Consider the following 12289-nt stretch of genomic DNA (forward strand, 5'->3'; position numbering starts at 1 on the left):
CAACACCTCTTCCGGGTGGGCTCAAACCACCAACCTTTCGATTAAGAGCTGGACGCGCTAATTACTGCGCCACGGAAGCCCAAAAATTAAATGTTCGTCAGGTATTGTGGAAAAACTCTGACATTTTACGTAACATCTGAGACGTCACAACACCGCTCCCGGATGGGCTCGAACCACCAACCTTTCGGTTAACAGCCGAACGCGCTAGCCATTGCGCCACGGACGCCCAAAAATTAAATGGTTGTCAGGTATTGTTGAAAAGTTACGACTTTTCACGCTACATCTGAGACCCCACAAATCCTCTCTCGTTTGGGCTCGAACCACCAACCTTTCGGTTAACAGCTGAACGCACTAACCATTGCGCCACGGAAGCCCAAAAATTAAATGGTCGTCAGGTATTGTAGAAAAACTTTGGCTATTTACGTTACATTTGAGATCCAAAAACACCGCTCCCGGGTGGGCTCGAACCACCAAGCTATTGGTTAACAGCCGAACGCTCTAACCATTGAGCCACGAAAGATCAGAAAATAAATGGTTATCACGTATTATGGAAAAAGTTTGACTTTTCACGCTACATCTGAGACCTCACAACACCTCTCCCGGGTGGGCTCGAACCACCAACCTTTCGATTAACAGCTGAACGCGCTAACCATTGCGCCACGGAAGCCCAAAAATTAAATTTTCGTCAGGTATTGAGGTAAAACTATGACTTTTTACTTCACATCCGAGACCTCACAACACCGCTCCCGGATGGGATCGAACCACCAACCTTTCGATTGACAGCCGAACGCGCTAACCATTGAGCCACGGAAGCTCAGAAATTAAATGGTTGTCACGTATTGTGGAAAAGTTTTGACTTTTTACGCTACATCTGAGACCCCACAACACCTCTTCCGGGTGGGCTCGAACCACCAACCTTTCGATTAACAGCTGAACGCGCTAACCATTGCGCCACGGAAGCCCAAAAATTAAATGTTCGTCAGGTATTGTGGAAAAACTCTGACATTTTACGTAACATCTGAGACGTCACAACACCGCTCCCGGATGGGCTCGAACCACCAACCTTTCGGTTAACAGCCGAACGCGCTAGCCATTGCGCCACGGAAGCCCAAAAATTAAATGCTCGTCAGGTATTGTGGAAAAACTCTGACATTTTACGTTACATCTGAGACGTCACAACACCGCTCCCGGGAGGGCTCGAACCACCAACCTTTCGGTTAACAGCTGAACGCGCTGACCATTGCGCCACTGAAGCCCAAAAATTAAATTTTCGTCAGATATTGAGGTAAAACTTTGACTTTTTACTTCACATCCGAGACCTCACAACACCGCTCCCGGATGGGCTCGAACCACCAACCTTTCGATTGACAGCCGAACGCGCTAACCATTGAGCCACGGAAGCTCAGAAATTAAATGGTTGTCACGTATTGTGGAAAAGTTTTGACATTTTACGTTACATCTGAGACCCCACAACACCTCTTCCGGGCGGGCTCGAACCACCAACCCTTCGATTAACAGCTGATTGCGCTAACCATTGCGCCACAGAAGCCCAAAAGTTAAATGTTCGTGAGGTGTTGTGGAAAAACTCTGACATTTTACGTTACATCTGAGACGTCACAACACCGCTCCCGGGAGGGCTCGAACCACCAACCTTTCGGTTAACAGCTGAACGCGCTGACCATTGCGCCACTGAAGCCCAAAAATTAAATTTTCGTCAGGTATTGAGGTAAAACCTTGACTTTTTACTTCTCATCTGAGACCTCACAACACCGCTCCCGGATGGGCTCGAACCACCAACCTTTCGGTTAACAGCCGAACGCGCTAACCATTCGCCACGGACGCCCAAAAATTAAATGGTCGTCAGGTATTGTGGAAAAACTTTGGCTATTTACGTTACATTTGAGATCCAAAAACACCGCTCCCGGTTGGGCTCGAACCACCAAGCTATTGGTTAACAGCCGAACGCGCTAACCATTGAGCCACGAAAGATCAGAAAATAAATGGTTATCACGTATTATGGAAAAAGTTTGACTTTTCACGCTTCATCTGAGACCTCACAACACCTCTCCCGGGTGGGCTCGAATACCAACCTTTCGATTAACAGCTGAACGCGCTAACCATTGCGCCACGGAAGCCCAAAAATTAAATTTTCGTCAGGTATTGAGGTAAAACTATGACTTTTCACTTCACATCCGAGACCTCACAACACCGCTCCCGGATGGGATCGAACCACCAACCTTTCGATTGACAGCCGAACGCGCTAACCATTGAGCCACGGAAGCTCAGAAATTAAATGGTTGTCACGTATTGTGGAAAAGTTTTGACTTTTTACGCTACATCTGAGACCCCACAACACCTCTTCCGGGTGGGCTCGAACCACCAACCTTTCGATTAACAGCTGAACGCGCTAACCATTGCGCCACGGAAGCCCAAAAATTAAATGTTCGTCAGGTATTGTGGAAAAACTCTGACATTTTACGTAACATCTGAGACGTCACAACACCGCTCCCGGATGGGCTCGAACCACCAACCTTTCGGTTAACAGCCGAACGCGCTAGCCATTGCGCCACGGAAGCCCAAAAATTAAATTTTCGTCAGGTATTGAGGTAAAACCTTGACTTTTTACTTCTCATCTGAGACCTCACAACACCGCTCCCGGATGGGCTCGAACCACCAACCTTTCGGTTAACAGCTGAACGCGCTGACCATTGCGCCACTGAAGCCCAAAAATTAAATTTTCGTCAGGTATTGAGGTAAAACTTTGACTTTTTACTTCACATCCGAGACCTCACAACACCGCTCCCGGATGGGCTCGAACCACCAACCTTTCGATTGACAGCCGAACGCGCTAAAAATTGAGCCACGGAAGCTCAGAAATTAAATGGTTGTCACGTATTGTGGAAAAGTTTTGACATTTTACGTTACATCTGAGACCCCACAACACCTCTTCCGGGCGGGCTCGAACCACCAACCCTTCGATTAACAGCTGATTGCGCTAACCATTGCGCCACAGAAGCCCAAAAGTTAAATGTTCGTGAGGTGTTGTGGAAAAACTCTGACATTTTACGTTACATCTGAGACGTCACAACACCGCTCCCGGGAGGGCTCGAACCACCAACCTTTCGGTTAACAGCTGAACGCGCTGACCATTGCGCCACTGAAGCCCAAAAATTAAATTTTCGTCAGTTATTGAGGTAAAACCTTGACTTTTTACTTCTCATCTGAGACCTCACAACACCGCTCCCGGATGGGCTCGAACCACCAACCTTTCGGTTAACAGCCGAACGCGCTAACCATTCGCCACGGACGCCCAAAAATTAAATGGTCGTCAGGTATTGTGGAAAAACTTTGGCTATTTACGTTACATTTGAGATCCAAAAACACCGCTCCCGGGTGGGCTCGAACCACCAACCTATTGGTTAACAGCCGAACGCGCTAACCATTGAGCCACGGAAGATCAGAAATTAAATGGTTGTCACGTATTGTGGAAAAGTTTTGACTTTTAACGCTACATCTGAGACCCCACAACACCTCTTCCGGGTGGGCTCAAACCACCAACCTTTCGATTAAGAGCTGGACGCGCTAATTACTGCGCCACGGAAGCCCAAAAATTAAATGTTCGTCAGGTATTGTGGAAAAACTCTGACATTTTACGTAACATCTGAGACGTCACAACACCGCTCCCGGATGGGCTCGAACCACCAACCTTTCGGTTAACAGCCGAACGCGCTAGCCATTGCGCCACGGACGCCCAAAAATTAAATGGTTGTCAGGTATTGTTGAAAAGTTACGACTTTTCACGCTACATCTGAGACCCCACAAATCCTCTCTCGTTTGGGCTCGAACCACCAACCTTTCGGTTAACAGCTGAACGCACTAACCATTGCGCCACGGAAGCCCAAAAATTAAATGGTCGTCAGGTATTGTAGAAAAACTTTGGCTATTTACGTTACATTTGAGATCCAAAAACACCGCTCCCGGATGGGATCGAACCACCAACCTTTCGATTGACAGCCGAACGCGCTAACCATTGAGCCACGGAAGCTCAGAAATTAAATGGTTGTCACGTATTGTGGAAAAGTTTTGACTTTTTACGCTACATCCGAGACCCCACAACACCTCTTCCGGGTGGGCTCGAACCACCAACCTTTCGATTAACAGCTGAACGCGCTAACCATTGCGCAACGGAAGCCCAAAAATTAAATGTTCGTCAGGTATTGTGGAAAAACTCTGACATTTTACGTTACATCTGAGACATCACAACAACGCTCCCGGATGGGCTAGAACCTCCAACCTATAGGTTAACAGCCGAACGCGCTAACCATTGAGCCACGGAAGCTCAGAAATTAAATGGTTGTCAGGTATTGATGAAAAGTTACGACTTTTCAAGCTACATCTGAGACCCCACAAAACCTCTCTCGTTTGGGCTCGAACCACCAACCTTTCGGTTAACAGCTGAACGCGCTAACCATTGCGCCACTGAAGCCCAAAAATTAAATGTTCGTCAGGTATTGTGGAAAAACTCCGACATTTTACGTTACATCTGAGACGTCATAACACTTCTCCCGGATGGGCTCGAACCACCAACCTATTGGTTAATAGCCGAACGCGCTAACCATTGCGCCACTGAAGCCCAAAAATTAAATTTTCGTCAGGTATTGAGGTAAAACTTTGACTTTTTACTTCACATCTGAGGCCTCACAACACCGCTCCCGGATGGGCTCGAACCACCAACCTTTCGGTTAACAGCCGAACGCGCTAACCATTGCGCCACGGACGCACCAAAAAAATGGTCGTCAGGTATTGCGGAAAAACTTTGGCTATTTACGTTACATTTGAGATCCAAAAACACCGCTCCCGGGTGGGCTCGAACCACCAAGCTATTGGTTAACAGCCGAACGCGCTAACCATTGAGCCACGGAAGCTCAGAAATTAAATTGTTGTCAGGTATTGTGGAAAAACTTTGGCTTTCTACGTTACATTTGAGACCCCACAACACCTCTCCCGGGTGGGCTCGAACCACCAACCTTTCGATTAACAGCTGAACGCGGTAACCATTGTGCCACGGAAGCCCAAAAATTAAATGCTCGTCAGGTATTGTGTAAAAACCTTGACTTTTTACGTCACATCTGAGACCTCACAACACCGCTCCCGGATGGGCTCGAACCACCAACCTATTGGTTAACAGCTGAACGCGCTAACCATTGCGCCACGGACGCACCAAAAAAATGGTCGTCAGGTATTGCGGAAAAACTTTGGCTATTTACGTTACATTTGAGATCCAAAAACACCGCTCCCGGGTGGGCTCGAACCACCAAGCTATTGGTTAACAGCCGAACGCGCTAACCATTGAGCCACGGAAGCTCAGAAATTAAATTGTTGTCAGGTATTGTGGAAAAACTTTGGCTTTCTACGTTACATTTGAGACCCCACAACACCTCTCCCGGGTGGGCTCGAACCACCAACCTTTCGATTAACAGCTGAACGCGGTAACCATTGTGCCACGGAAGCCCAAAAATTAAATGCTCGTCAGGTATTGTGTAAAAACCTTGACTTTTTACGTCACATCTGAGACCTCACAACACCGCTCCCGGATGGGCTCGAACCACCAACCTATTGGTTAACAGCTGAACGCGCTAACCATTGAGCCACGGAAGCTCAGAAATTAAATGGTTGTCAGGTATTGTGGAAAACCTTGACTTTTTACGTCACATCTGAGACCTCACAACACCGCTCCCGGATGGGCTCGAACCACCAACCTATTGGTTAACAGCCGAACGCGCTAACCATGGCGCCACGGAAGCCCAAAATTTAAATGCTCGTCAGGTATTATGTAAAAACCTTGACTTTTTACGTCACATCTGAGACCTCACAACACCGCTCCCGGATGGGGTCGAACGACCAACCTATTGGTTAACAGCCGAACGCGCTAACCATTGCGCCACGGAAGCCAAAAATTAAATGGTCGTCATTTATTGTGCAAAAACTTTGGCTTTCTACGTTACATTTGAGATCCCACAACACCGCTCCCGGGTGGGCTCGAACCACCAACCTATTGGTTAACAGCCGAACGCGCTAACCATTGCGCCACGGAAGCCCAAAATCTAAATGCTCGTCAGGTGTTGTGCAAAAAACTTGACTTTTTACGTCACATCTGAGACCTCACAACACCGCTCCCGGATGGGCTCGAACCACCAACCTATTGGTTAACAGCCGAACGCGCTAACCATTGCGCCACGGAAGCCCAAAAGTTAAATGCTCGTCAGGTATTGTGTAAAAACCTTGACTTTTTACGTCACATCTTAGACCTCACAACACCGCTCCCGGATGGGCTCGAACCACCAACCTATTGGTTAACAGCCGAACGCGCTAACCATTGAGCCACGGAAGCTCAGAAATTAAATTGTTGTCAGGTATTGTGGAAAAACTTTGGCTTTCTACGTTACATTTGAGACCCCACAACACCTCTCCCGGGTGGGCTCGAACCACCAACCTTTCGATTAACAGCTGAACGCGGTAACCATTGTGCCACGGAAGCCCAAAAATTAAATGCTCGTCAGGTATTGTGTAAAAACCTTGACTTTTTACGTCACATCTGAGACCTCACAACACCGGTCCCGGATGGGCTCGAACCACCAACCTATTGGTTAACAGCTGAACGCGCTAACCATTGAGCCACGGAAGCTCAGAAATTAAATGGTTGTCAGGTATTGTGGAAAACCTTGACTTTTTACGTCACATCTGAGACCTCACAACACCGCTCCCGGATGGGCTCGAACCACCAACCTATTGGTTAACAGCCGAACGCGCTAACCATGGCGCCACGGAAGCCCAAAATTTAAATGCTCGTCAGGTATTATGTAAAAACCTTGACTTTTTACGTCACATCTGAGACCTCACAACACCGCTCCCGGATGGGGTCGAACGACCAACCTATTGGTTAACAGCCGAACGCGCTAACCATTGCGCCACGGAAGCCAAAAATTAAATGGTCGTCATTTATTGTGCAAACACTTTGGCTTTCTACGTTACATTTCAGATCCCACAACACCGCTTTCGGGTGGGCTCGAACCACCAACCTATTGGTTAACAGCCGAACGCGCTAACCATTGCGCCACGGAAGCCCAAAAGTTAAATGCTCGTCAGGTATTGTGTAAAAACCTTGACTTTCTACGTCACATCTGAGAACTCACAACACCGCTCCCGGATGGGCTCGAACCACCAACCTATTGGTTAACAGCCGAAGGCGCTAACCATTGCGCCACGGAAGCCCAAAAGTTAAATGCTCGTCAGGTATTATGTAAAAACCTTGACTTTTTACGTCACATCTGAGACCTCACAACACCGCTCCCGGATGGGGTCGAACCACCAACCTATTGGTTAACAGCCGAACGCGCTAACCATTGCGCCACGGAAGCCCAAAAATTAAATGGTCGTCATTTATTGTGCAATAACTTTGGCTTTCTACGTTACATTTCAGATCCAACAACACCGCTCCCGGGTGGGCTCGAACCACCAACCTATTGGTTAACAGCCGAACGCGCTAACCCTTGAGCCACGGAAGCTCCGAAATTAAATGGTTGTCAGGTATTGTGGAAAACCTTGACTTTTTACGTCACATCTGAGACCTCACAACCCGGCTCCCGGATGGGCTCGAACCACCAACCTATTGGTTAACAGCCGAACGTGCTAACCATTGCGCCACGGAAGCCCAAAAATTAAATGGTCGTCAGGTATTGTGGAAAAACTTTGGCTTTCTACGTTACATTTGAGACCCCACAACACCGTTCCCGGGTGGGCTCGAACCACCAACCTTTCGATTAACAGCTGAACGCGCTAACCATTGCGCCACGGGAGCCCAAAATTAAATGCTCGTCAGGTATTGTGTAAAAACCTTGACTTTTTACGTCACATCTGAGACCTCACAACACCGCTCCCGGATGGGGTCGAACCACCAACCTATTGGTTAACAGCCGAACGCGCTAACCATTGCGCCACGGAAGCCCAAAAATTAAATGGTCGTCATTTATTGTGCAAACACTTTGGCTTTCTACGTTACATTTCAGATCCCAAAACACCGCTCTCGGGTGGGCTCGAACCACCAACCTATTGGTTAACAGCCGAACGCGCTAACCATTGAGCCACGGAAGCTCAGAAATTAAATGGTTGTCAGGTATTGTGGAAAAACTTTGGCTTTCTACGTTACATTTGAGATCACACAATACCGCTCCCGGGTGGGCTCGAACCACCAACCTATTGGTTAACAGCCGAACGCGCTAACCATTGCGCCACGGAAGCCCAAAATCTAAATGCTCGTCAGGTGTTGTGCAAAAAACTTGACTTTTTACGTCACATCTGAGACCTCACAACACCGCTCCCGGATGGGCTCGAACCACCAACCTATTGGTTAACAGCCGAACGCGCTAACCATTGCGCCACGGAAGCCCAAAAGTTAAATGCTCGTCAGGTTTTGTGTAAAAACCTTGACTTTTTACGTCACATCTTAGACCTCACAACACCGCTCCCGGATGGGCTCGAACCACCAACCTATTGGTTAACAGCCGAACGCGCTAACCATTGAGCCACGGAAGCTCAGAAATTAAATTGTTGTCAGGTATTGTGGAAAAACTTTGGCTTTCTACGTTACATTTGAGACCCCACAACACCTCTCCCGGGTGGGCTCGAACCACCAACCTTTCGATTAACAGCTGAACGCGGTAACCATTGTGCCACGGAAGCCCAAAAATTAAATGCTCGTCAGGTATTGTGTAAAAACCTTGACTTTTTACGTCACATCTGAGACCTCACAACACCGCTCCCGGATGGGCTCGAACCACCAACCTATTGGTTAACAGCCGAACGCGCTAACCATTGCGCCACGGAAGCCCAAAAATTAAATGGTCGTCAGGTATTGTGGAAAAACTTTGGCTTTCTACGTTACACTTGAGATCACACAACAACGCTCCCGGGTGGGCTCGAACCACCAACCTATTGGTTAACAGCCGAATGCGCTAACCATTGAGCCACGAAAGATCAGAAAATAAATGGTTATCACGTATTATGGAAAAAGTTTGACTTTTCACGCTACATCTGAGACCTCTCAACACCTCTCCCGGGTGGGCTTGAACCACCAACCTTTCGATTAACAGCTGAACGCGCTAACCATTGCGCCACGGAAGCCCAAAAATTAAATGCTCGTCAGGTATTGTGGAAAAACTCTGACATTTTACGTTACATCTGAGACGTCACAACACCGCTCCCGGGAGGGCTCGAACCACCAACCTTTCGGTTAACAGCTGAACGCGCTGACCATTGCGCCTTCGGCTGTTAACCAATAGGTTGGTGGTTCGAGCCCATCCGGGAGCGGTGTTGTGAGGTCTCAGATGTGACGTAGAAAGTCAAGGTTTTTACACAATACCTGACGAGCATTTAACTTTTGGGCTTCCGTGGCGCAATGGTTAGCGCGTTCGGCTGTTAACCAATAGGTTGGTGGTTCGAGCACACCCGAGAGCGGTGTTTTGGGATCTGAAATGTAACGTAGAAAGCCAAAGTGTTTGCACAATAAATGACGACCATTTAATTTTTGGGCTTCCGTGGCGCAATGGTTAGCGCGTTCGGCTGTTAACCAATAGGTTGGTGGTTCGACCCCATCCCGGAGCGGTGTTGTGAGGTCTCAGATGTGACGTAAAAAGTCAAGGTTATAAAGATCAAGGTTAATTTGTCTCACTTAATTTAAATTCGAATTTTTAACTAGCACTCTCGGCAACGGCCATATCTTAGGCCGAGTTACGTCGATTTTGAAAATGTTATTAAAAATCGAGGTACATTTTTATTTATTGTTCAATCGAGATGAAATCACTTTTAATGAGTGTTTTATTGGAATTAAGCTGAATTCGGTCAAAAATTTCTCCAGAAAAAAATGCATTCAAAAAAGTACCGAAAAAATCGCAGGTTTTTCTTCTTCAAGACACAAAATCCGTGAATACGATTTCTTATTGAAAATTGAATTTTAACAGTTTTTTGAATGAATATCGTTACATTGCTTGAATTAAAGCAAAAAGTATAAAAATAATGGTTTCAGTGGTTATATTTGAAAATAGTGTAGAAATACTCAAAATATGTTTCTTTGGCCGTGAAACGTCGATTTTGAAAATGTTATTAAAAATCGAGGTACATTTTTATTTATTGTCCTGACGAACATTTAATTTTTGGGCTTCCGTGGCTCAATGTTAGCGCGTTCGGCTGTTAATCGAAAGGTTGGTGGTTCGAGGCCATCCGGGAGCGGTGTTTTGGGATCTCAAATGTAACGTAAATAGCCAAAGTTTTTCCACAATACCTGACGACCATTTAATTTTTGGGCGTCCGTGGCGCAATGGTTAGCGCGTTCGGCTGTTAACCGAAAGGTGGTGGTTCGAGCCCAGCCGGGAGCGGTGTTGTGAGGTCTCAGATGTGACGTAAAAAGTCAAGGTTTTTACATAATACCTGACGAGCATTTAACTTTTGGGCTTCCGTGGCGCCATGGTTAGCGCGTTCGGCTGTTAACCAATAGGTTGGTGGTTCGAGCCCATCCGGGAGCGGTGTTGTGAGGTCTCAGATGTGACGTAAAAAGTTAAGGTTTTCCACAATACCTGACAACCATTTAATTTCTGAGCTTCCGTGGCTCAATGGTTAGCGCGTTCGGCTGTTAACCAATAGGTTGGTGGTTCGACCCCATCCCGGAGCGGTGTTGTGAGGTCTCAGATGTGACGTAAAAAGTCAAGGTTATAAAGATCAAGGTTAATTTGTCTCACTTAATTTAAATTCGAATTTTTAACTAGCACTCTCGGCAACGGCCATATCTTAGGCCGAGTTACGTCGATTTTGAAAATGTTATTTAAAATCGAGGTACATTTTTATTTATTGTTCAATCGAGATGAAATCACTTTTAATGAGTGTTTTATTGGAATTAAGCTGAATTCGGTCAAAAATTTCTCCAGAAAAAAATGCATTCAAAAAAGTACCGAAAAAATCGCAGGTTTTTCTTCTTCAAGACACAAAATCCGTGAATACGATTTCTTATTGAAAATTGAATTTTAACAGTTTTTTGAATGAATATCGTTACATTGCTTGAATTAAAGCAAAAAGTATAAAAATAATGGTTTCAGTGGTTATATTTGAAAATAGTGTAGAAATACTCAAAATATGTTTCTTTGGCCGTGAAACGTCGATTTTGAAAATGTTATTAAAAATCGAGGTACATTTTTATTTATTGTCCTGACGAACATCTAATTTTTGGGCTTCCGTGGCTCAATGTTAGCGCGTTCGGCTGTTAATCGAAAGGTTGGTGGTTCGAGGCCATCCGGGAGCGGTGTTTTGGGATCTCAAATGTAACGTAAATAGCCAAAGTTTTTCCACAATACCTGACGACCATTTAATTTTTGGGCGTCCGTGGCGCAATGGTTAGCGCGTTCGGCTGTTAACCGAAAGGTGGTGGTTCGAGCCCAGCCGGGAGCGGTGTTGTGAGGTCTCAGATGTGAAGTAAAAAGACAAAGTTTTACCTCAATACCTGACGACCATTTAATATTTGGGCTTCCGTTGCGCAATGGTTAGCGCGTTCGGCTGTTAACCGAAAGTTTGGTGGTTCGAGCCCACCCGGGAGCGGTGTTGTGGGATCTCTAATGTAACGTAAAAAGCCAAAGTTTTTCCACAATACCTGACGACCATTTTTTTTGGGCGTCCGTGGCGCAATGGTTAGCGCGTTCGGCTGTTAACCGAAAGGTTGGTGGTTCGAGCCCATCCGGGAGCGGTGTTGTGACGTCTCAGATGTTACGTAAAATGTCAGAGTTTTTCCACAATACCTGACGAACATTTAATTTTTGGGCTTCCGTGGCGCAATAATTAGCGCGTCCAGCTGTTAATCGAAAGGTTGGTGGTTCGAGCCCACCCGGGAGCGGTGTTGTGTGATCTCAAATGTAACGTAGAAAGCCAAAGTTTTTCCACAATACCTGACTACCATTTAATTTTTGGGCTTCCATGGCGCAATGGTTAGCGCGTTCGGCTGTTAACCGAAAGGATGGTGGTTCGAGCCCACCTGGGAGAGGTGTTGTAGGGTCTCAGATGTAACGTAAAAAGTCATAACTTATTGTTGTGTGTTTGTACGACTACACAGGAGTTGATACTTTAAAACTATGGTTTTATTTACAATGATTTATACATGATCGAGGTCCGAGATAGACTGAATTTTTAACACAGAGAGGGGGCCTTTTTATACACGAGAGATTAGATAAATAATAGACATTAAGCTAATATG

General features: G+C 46.3%; 4 non-coding genes across 4 annotated transcripts; all 4 read right to left on the bottom strand.

The window, feature by feature from the left end:
• Positions 1–741: 741 nt before the first annotated feature.
• Positions 742–814, bottom strand: TRNAD-GUC (transfer RNA aspartic acid (anticodon GUC)). Its single transcript has one exon. It is a non-coding gene; the product is annotated as a tRNA-Asp (tRNA).
• Positions 815–1329: 515 nt separating this feature from the next.
• Positions 1330–1402, bottom strand: TRNAD-GUC (transfer RNA aspartic acid (anticodon GUC)). The gene has a single exon. It is a non-coding gene; the product is annotated as a tRNA-Asp (tRNA).
• An 807-nt stretch (positions 1403–2209) lies between these two features.
• TRNAD-GUC (transfer RNA aspartic acid (anticodon GUC)) lies at positions 2210–2282 on the bottom strand. The gene has a single exon. It is a non-coding gene; the product is annotated as a tRNA-Asp (tRNA).
• Positions 2283–3972: 1690 nt separating this feature from the next.
• On the bottom strand, positions 3973–4045 carry TRNAD-GUC (transfer RNA aspartic acid (anticodon GUC)). Its single transcript has one exon. It is a non-coding gene; the product is annotated as a tRNA-Asp (tRNA).
• Positions 4046–12289: the final 8244 nt, after the last annotated feature.

The sequence above is a fragment of the Phalangium opilio genome, unplaced genomic scaffold, assembly GCF_054372755.1.
Source record: "Phalangium opilio isolate 3A_F unplaced genomic scaffold, DU_Popi_V2 ptg000056l_1, whole genome shotgun sequence".
NCBI lineage: Eukaryota > Metazoa > Arthropoda > Arachnida > Opiliones > Phalangiidae > Phalangium > Phalangium opilio.